We start from the raw sequence: 8,610 nt of genomic DNA, 5'->3' as shown, positions 1-8,610 counted from the left end.
TAATGTGTGAAATCATCAAGAATGACCAAATAAAATTGATATCCGGATACACTTAACAGAGGGCTTGTCCATAAATCACAATGACAAAGTTCGAAAGGAAAAGTGGTGCGGGAAGAAGAAGAACTAAAGGGGAGCCTTGTATGTTTGCCTAAACGACATGCATCGCAATTGCTCGTCGAAGATTTATTGAAGCTAAAATCGAAATGAGCGGAGGCCTTGGCGAGGACGGCGGCGCCGGGGTGGCCGAGACGCTGGTGCCACAAGTCGGCGGTGACGGCGGCGGTGAGGCAGTGACGTGGCGGGGCGAAGGTGTAAAGATCGCCGGGGGAGTCACATCGGAGAAGCACCGTCTTGGTGGCCAGATCCTTAATAGAAAAGCCATAGGGGTCAAATTCGATTGAAACAAAATTGTCACGAGTAAAAGCACGAACAGAGATTAGATTTTTAATGAGAGAGGGAGAGATGAGGATTTCAAGAAGAGAGAGAGGGCGAGTGGGGGTGGGAAAAGAGGTGGAACCGACACCGGTAATGGGCAGGAGGGAGCCATTGCCGACGACGATGGAAGAAGGGGAGGAGGGGTTGGGAGGAGAGTGGGTTATACCGGAACCGGAGCTCATGTGGGACGAGGCGCCGCTATCGAAGACCCATTCACCACCAGGCGCGGAAGGAGGATGCAGAGCCATCTGGTTGAGTGCAGCGATGAGGGCGGCTTGGTCCCAGTGTGGTGAGGGTGTGGCCGCGGTCGTGGCGTGATGAGCCTGAGGCGCAGCCGGAGCGGGCGGGCGAGCTCCAAGGATGCCCTGGAAGGTGCCGGCCACGGTGGTGGGAGGGCGCGCGCCCGCGGGAAACCCACCGGAGGGACCCCCGCCTAAAGAGAAGCCGCTGGCGCCAGAGGAAGGATTCTGCTTCCTTTTCTTCTGTCGGTTGTTGCGATGGCCTGAAGAGCCGCCGCCGGAAGAAGAGCCCACGGCGTGAGTGTTGGGGGCGAGCAGGGCCTGGGTGAAGGAGGCGGGGACAGGCGCAGGAGTCGGAGGCCGAGCCGCGTAGTACGCCGAGGCTTGGGCGAGCAGAGCGGTGCGGGCGGCGACGCGCGCCTGCCGGCCGAGGCGCTGCTCCTCCAACTGGAGGAAGGCCCGCAGCTTGATGAAGGAGGGCCGGCGACCGCTGGTCATGTGCGGGACGGCGTGCTGGAAGCGCTCGTCGAGGCAGCGCAGGACGTTGTGGACGAGATCGCGATCCTTGATGCGGTGGCCGAGGTCCCGAAGTGTATCCGCCATCTGCTTCAGCTTGGCGGTGTAGTCCACGACCGAGAGCTCTCCTTGAATGAAGCTATGGAACTCATCCAGGAGATATGTGATCCGGGCATCCCGATTGCTGCGGAAGAGGGAGCGGATCGAGCGCCAGATGGTGTAGGCCGAGGCCTTGCGCTCCGCTACGATCTCCAAGGTCGACGGAGTCACGGTGGCGTTGTACCAGGAGAGGATGGCGAAGTCGTTGAGGACCCAATCGGAGGTGGCCTGCGCCGGCGAGCCATCGACGTGGTCGGTGAGGCCGAACTTGGCGAGGGCGTCGAGAAACTGGCGGCGCCAAAGGCCGTAGTTCTCCTTCTCGTAATCGAGAATGACGAGGACATGGTCTCGGATACGGAGAGATTTGATCGTAATGGTGGGAAGGGTTTGAGTGGCCACGGGAAGATCAAACTGCTCGTCATCGGAGGAGTCGCCGGCGGAAGAGGCGGACGAGGAGGTGCTCATGGCGCCGGCGGAGTGTAGGAAAGAGGTGGGGCAGCGGAAGGTGCGGATCGGGATTAAACTGATACCATGCTGGAGTCAAAGCGAGCGAAGAGAGAGAGGCCGTGCAACACTCATACATTCATCAATCTGGGTTACACAGGTTTTATACATACACGGCTGGCCAGATAACTAACTCAGCGCTAGTCCTAGAAAGTAGGCACGTACAGACAGCACGAACACACGTTCGCTAACAGTTTGGACTCGACAATATCGACGCTTCATGCTGTTTCTCCTCTTGAGGGTTGTCGTGAAGTTTATGTGTCTTAGGGCGTGACGTGACATTGTATTTAGTCCTTCATATATGTAGTCGTGTCGCTTATTTTGTCAGGTTATCTTGCGAACCGCTTTGTCAGACTGCCTTGTAACATTCGACGTATATTATGATTTATGGTTTATCTCTAAAGCGAGACGTGAACTTGTTCAGAGAGGGACATCCATGCATGCACAATTTGCGTGCACATGATTAATTTGTGCTGAATTTTGCTATGACTGCATGCATGGGTCGGGTGCATGCTTGCGTGCACAAGCTGGACCGCCTCCTTTTTGAAAACCCCTGGATTGGTCTATGCACGTGCGTCACCTCCTCATACTTGATGGGCGCCACACTATTAGGGGTCTTGCTACTTCCCCACCTCACCAGGGACGCTCCTCACCTCTGTTGCAAAGTGTGTCAACATGCCGCTAGCTGCTCACCATGAAGAGGAGCAACACCCGCCACCAACTATGCCACCTTTGTTTCTTATTTTAGGTTAAAGAAGTTCATTTCTATATTTTATTTCAAAGATGGTATTAAAGATTTTTTTTCTAATATTGTTGGTTCCTAGAGTTTTGAATGATAACTTCTAGATTTTGTGAAAATTGTTGAAAGCTATGATGAAATCGTGAGAATCTTGACATAGTTTTGTTGAAAGCCTTTGATAATTTTGTTGAAAGTGTGATGAAATTTCTGTTGGCATGTTTTTTTAAAGAGAGCACTAGAATTTCTGGGGGTTGACACCGGAATTAGTTAAAGTTGAAAGCTAGCACTAAAAATTCTGAAAATTATCTTAATTTTGAAACTTCTGACAACTTTAAATATTATTTCGAAAGCCCATCCTTATTAATTGAAAGTGGTTTTGGAGGGTTTTCTACAACTCATGGTTTCCTAGATTTGAGAAAGGAGAGGAGCAATGTTTTCCTTTTTCGATCCACAAGTGTGCATGAACAACCCAATAATTAGATTCCAGAAAGTGACCGCTAGCTTTCTACCTAGCAAGTTAGTGTTGGTTGGTTTCCCCCTCAAACATATTAACATTGTGTGTGAAGTTTGTACGCAAGCACATGGCGATAGATAATAATGTGTACATGGTAGATTGGCATCGCTCATTATGGCCGTGAAACTCAGGAAGTGTACCAATATGGTTCCTTAAACTTGCTAAAGGGTTCCATCTATGATGCTGATAGCCACCCCTGCATGTAGATGGTATATTGACGGTCAAAAGCAAGGGCAACCGATGGTATTATAAATAAAAAAGGTTGATGATTTACCCAGGGGCTAGGGGTTTAATGACATGACTCCTCTCTCGCTATGTTGTTTGGGAGGATGCAATTTTACCAGAGAAAACTAAAATATTGGTATTCTAAAGATGTATAAGTTGGCCAGGGGAATGAAAGATTTGTTGATCAAAATATTAGAATGTGGTAGAGACTAAAAGAAATTCGGGACACATAGGGTAGACGATCCAATAAAATGAAAACTTGCGAAAAACAATGACAAAATGCGGATAAATGTTAAAATTTATCATTCTGAAAAACAAGTGACAACATATAACCTGTTCCACACACATGCTACTTCTGTGGTAACGTAGCAGTACACTAGTAGTAACAAGTACTCGACGACGACGTGCACTGTAGACATATGCTTGTGAAAAAAAAAATCTCTTTTGCTACCAAGACAAGAAGGCAATTTATTGCATGAAAGCTCAATGCACGCAACGTGACAGGCGGTGAACCAACATCAACTAATGATGCTGCGGGTCTGGGCCGCCCGGACTGGTCCTCTTAGACTCGCCAATGCCACCCTGGCCGTTCGCCTGAAGCATCTCCTCCCGCAGCACCATCCTGACAAAACGCCCTTTCGCCGTTGCCATCGCTGCCGGCGCCGTGGCCTCTCTCCCATGACCCCTTTGCCGGCCAGCCGCCTCGGCCGCCGCAGATGCGGACGAGAGAAGTAGGAGCGCGCACACCACCAGCACCGCACAGCGGAGCACGCGAGCCTTGGCCATGCGCATGCAAGCTTAGCTAGCAACCTGTACCTATGCAAGCAACGCCTCGATGCTTGCGGCTGCCATTTTGAGCTGCAGGTGTGGCTGGTTTATATAGGCGTCGCGCTGTGCACTAGAGCGACGTGCACAGGCAAGATAGAGCATATCAAATCGGTTTGTAGCTATGTCGTTTCTGCGTTGTTCCGTGCCCTTTCCACGTGGTTCAACCAATCGGCCGGTTCCGGCGTGCGATAACACGGCTGGCCGGCCGGCAAACTCGATCCGAGTTGGCGCCCGGCAGGATAGGGTCGCCGGGACTCGGTTGCTGCTGGCAAGATTAACAAGTAAAAGTCGATCCCGGTAATGGAGTACGTAGCTACTACGTACTGGTCGATGTACAAAGCATACTGCATGCGTACGTACGTGGGCTGCACATATGCACTCCTTGTGGTGGATTTTGCTAGGCCTGCGGCATGCATGCATGGATTGGGTGCACGCACGTGTGCACAATGAACTGACTTTTTAACGACAAATTAAAAGCCGCCTCTTGACACTCGAAAAAGAAATTACGCCGCCTCTTTCACCAATGGGCTAGCTAGTTAGATATAGATTAGCGCACATGCTTCGAGTTTTTTTTTTTTGCACGCATACGGTTTCTAGTTCGGGCGGCGCACGTCGATAAGTGAAGTTAGTAAGGGTGTGTTTGGTTAGGGAACCAAGTGAAATGTAATGTCATGGTTCCATTTCATTAGAATGGGTCGGTTTTGTCCATATGTTTAGTTGAGGGCTATAGATGGAATGGAACGATGACATTTCAATGTTTGGTTAATGAGATGGAATGAAATGGTGACACTGTAGCTTATATGTTCAATAAGAAATTATATGGCATTTCAACTGTATTTGTCCCATAAATAGTTTATGAATCCACCCAGAAGCATAACGAAGTGCCCATAACTCAAAAAATATATTTCAATCCGTATTTTCTCAAACATTTACAGTGATTGAAGATGAAACAAAATACTGCATTTTCTCGAACAGGAACTTGCTCCTCCTAGCGAACCGAAGACCGCATCGAGGGCCAGATCACCGTCGCCTCCAGCTAGCAAGGTCGCTGCTGCCCTCTCTCCATCGCCCCCATAGTCCTTGGTCAGGTCGTTGCTGCCCTCTGCCGCCTCATAGCCCCTGGTTAGGTCGCTGCAGCACCCTCCGCCGCTCCTCTCACAGCTCTGGTCGCTGCTGCCCCTGCCATAGGTCAAGTCGTTGCCGCACGCAGAGCCCGTGAGATCCAGCGCCACCGCTCTTCTCCTTCAGTCAGATCTGTGGTGCGCCGCCGGCAGGGATTGAGGATGGTGACGACCCCTGCCACCGGTCTGAGGGAGGGACGAGAGTGAAGAATCGGCGGGAGGGAGGGAGAGGATTGGGAGGGCGCGTCGGGAGGGAGGCGGAGCGACGGCTGCCGGGAAGTTTCCGGATAAATTAGGTTAGTCGGCAAATAGTCCATGTCTACCTAAAAAAAGAAGACACATAGTTCATATCCTCCTGAAAAGGCCATAGCGTTCATAAATAAAGAATATAAAGGTGGCAGTTTGTACAAGAGTATGACCAAGTCAAAGTTGAACACCCCGTGAGTATACAAAACCATTCCGTAATTTGGGTTCTGATTTAACTATTAATGTGGCCAACAAAGTATAGGTTATATGTCAAAAATTATACCATTGGGTTGGTATTTTGAAGAAGTTTTCAATAGTAAATTTTCAGTAATAATATGTAGTATTGTTTTTTGAGAAACCTGTATTTTTTATTAGTTAACATATGGTCAAAGTTTTTTTTTGAGGGATGCCATTCGGTGGACGAAAGGTAAATATTTTAGTGAGTACTGAAATGAATGAAATTCAGTGAATTTCATCGAAATCTCACTGTAAGTGAAAACCATAGTGTTGTGACATCTTGAGCAGCAACAGACATGATTCAGTATTATCAACAAATTATGGTCTTACATATACGAGAGAAAAAAGGTATGAGTATGAGCATGCAAAATCAGATGGGCAATAAAATAGTTTCACAACAGAGAGTAAAATACTTCATGTGTGAACACTCAATCACAGCTAGGCCAGGAATTGACTTAGAACAAACAAAATAGAGCATAATAAACGAGGTACAGTTCTTTTGGCCGATTCTCCTAAAAACACAAACCTATATTTTTTTGACATCCTGGTTGTTTTCATCCTAACCAGTTTTTTTTCGAGGTGGTCATCCTAACTGTCTAGGATCGTAAAAAAAAATATGGGTTCAAAATTATGACAGAAGTTGGGAGAGGTGATTCTCAAGATTATGAGAGAATCAGTGAAAAGAACGGGGCCTAAAGGACGTAATAGAGGGGGCTTGCACGTGCCGGAACAACGAAATGAGGCCAATGATTGAATCTTATTGTCAAAGAGAATATATTCCCTTTTTTGGATAATCATACATGATAAATTCTCTTCGGTAGTTAGGGAATCCTTATTATACGCCGCTACATGATCTGAAAAGGAAAATTGCAGTCGAGCGTTGTTACGACTCCCTATAAATAGGAATCCTTTGAACCCTCCCCAGATTGTAGTTCGTTCTTCTACGCCGCCCTAACCGAGCAACCCAGGAAACCAACAAGACCGAAGGATAGAGCGACATATAGTAGTTCGTTGTTCTACGCCGCCCAAACCGAGCAACCCAGGAAATTAGCAAGACCAAAGGACAGAGTGAAAGATGAATCCTCTGGTAACTCGCCACGATCTTCCTCCCACGATCTCCTGCTATAACCTCTACTTTTTTCCTGCCACAATCTTCTGCTGCAACCCCTATCGTGGGAGTAAGTCTGACAATAGAATAGGGGGTACGTAGGAGGAGACAAGATCCTAGCTACGGTGAGGTTGTGCACGCAAGATTTACGAGTTCAGGCCCTTCTCGGAGGTAGTAACAACCCCACGTCTCGGTCCCCGGAGGCCCGGTCGACTGGATTATGCGTGAGAGTTACAGGGGGTGCGAACCCTTGTGCTAGCGGAGGGGGGTGGCTTATATAGAGTGTGCCAGGACCCCAGCCATCGTTCATTACACAAGGTTCAATGTACATTAAGACAGAGCGTTACTGATAACGCCAGCTATAAAGAGATATAAATGATCTTAAAGACTGCGGAGTGAACGCATGACCCCTAAGTGGCTTTAGATCTTCGGTACTCCGAGTGGTTTCTTGTATGGTCGAGTGACTTCTTATTGGTCGAATGGAATTGGAGTATCCGAGTGGGAGAATTGGTCGAGTGGATTGCACTCCAAGGTTACTTCAGTCGGTATCCTTTGTTGTACTTTGAATGTTCTTGACTCTAGGGTAGTGACCTTGGGTAGGGCCTCTAGGTCAGGCCTATGACCCTACCCTAGGTTAATGGCATCGTCATTAGTCCCCGAAAGGATTGAGGTCCGAGTGAAAAGAGAGTTGAAGTTGGTTCCGACTCGATTCCACGCCTCGGAGGTATTTCATTAGAATCAGGGAGTCATGCTGGGGCTTCAGCTTCGTTTCAGTCGCCTTGATCAATTCAGAGGTCGTCGAGTGAGTTATGTTGATAATCTTCGACTGAGTTATGGTACGAAATCTTCGACACGATTGGTTGCTCTGCCGTTCCCAGATTTCACGGGATTCAAAATTTTGGGGAAGCACGCGGGACGGGGCGCGCCGCAGTAATCGGAGTGGATAGATGAGGGCGTCTCGATCTTCGTGCCAGCTTTTTCGCCACGTGTTGGGTGAGTGCTTGCTGCGGGATATGATTAGATCGCTCGGGCCCACTCGTCAGCCACTCGGAAGTGGTCTCATAAATAGCACCCGGGTCGACGCAACGCACAGTGCATCTCAATCGTCCTCTTCCTCCTCTACTTCTCCGCAGCGCTCTCCACCATCTTCTTCGCCTCCGCTTCGCTCGCGTGCACTCCCTCTCCATGGGGAAGGAAAAGACAACGGCCCTGGAGCGCTCGAGGAAGGCGGCGACGACGGCGAAGGGCAAGAAGACAAGTCGGGGGTCGTCGTCGAGGTCTGGTTTGCCGCCTTGTTGGATCCTGGGGGACTGGATTCAATCCACGATCCAGAAAGAAGACTTGGAGGATCTCAATGTTTCGGCCGAGTGACGGTGGTAGGGTGTTTGACATTCATTCCTATTTCTTGCATGGGACCTACGCATGCACCCAAGGACAAATATTTGATATTTCAACCAATTTATATGCACTTGAGCATGTGCATGTAGTTCAAATTTGAATTATGCACATAAATACATTGAAAACTCAGTTAATGCATAAAAATGTCCAAACGAACACCAAAAATCACAAAAATTGACACAACACTCCTGTTGTTCTATGTTGACATGAGAAAATAAATTGAAAGCAATAAGACGCAATGGATATCGTTTTGTCCCCAAAGCTGGGACGTTCCCTACTGAAACCATCATGCTTGTTGTGAGAAGCTCCGGTTTGTGGGAAGCATATACCCAAACCTACCCCAAATGGGACAAAAAGTTTACCATGGCATGTTGATGCCGCTCCATGATAACATGCCAAGT

The 8,610-nt window shown here is 48.6% G+C and overlaps 1 long non-coding RNA gene across 1 annotated transcript; it reads right to left on the bottom strand.

The window, feature by feature from the left end:
- On the bottom strand, positions 1–1,033 carry LOC119338112. Its single transcript, XR_005163810.1, has 2 exons — positions 602–1,033; positions 1–365 (listed from the first exon to the last, which is right to left on the bottom strand). It is a non-coding gene; the product is annotated as an uncharacterized LOC119338112 (long non-coding RNA).
- Between the last annotated feature and the right edge of the window lie 7,577 nt (positions 1,034–8,610).

This window comes from Triticum dicoccoides, chromosome 1A, assembly GCF_002162155.2.
Source record: "Triticum dicoccoides isolate Atlit2015 ecotype Zavitan chromosome 1A, WEW_v2.0, whole genome shotgun sequence".
NCBI lineage: Eukaryota > Viridiplantae > Streptophyta > Magnoliopsida > Poales > Poaceae > Triticum > Triticum dicoccoides.
Note: the sequence above shows the minus strand (reverse complement) of the source record. Positions and strands in the feature narration are given on the sequence as shown.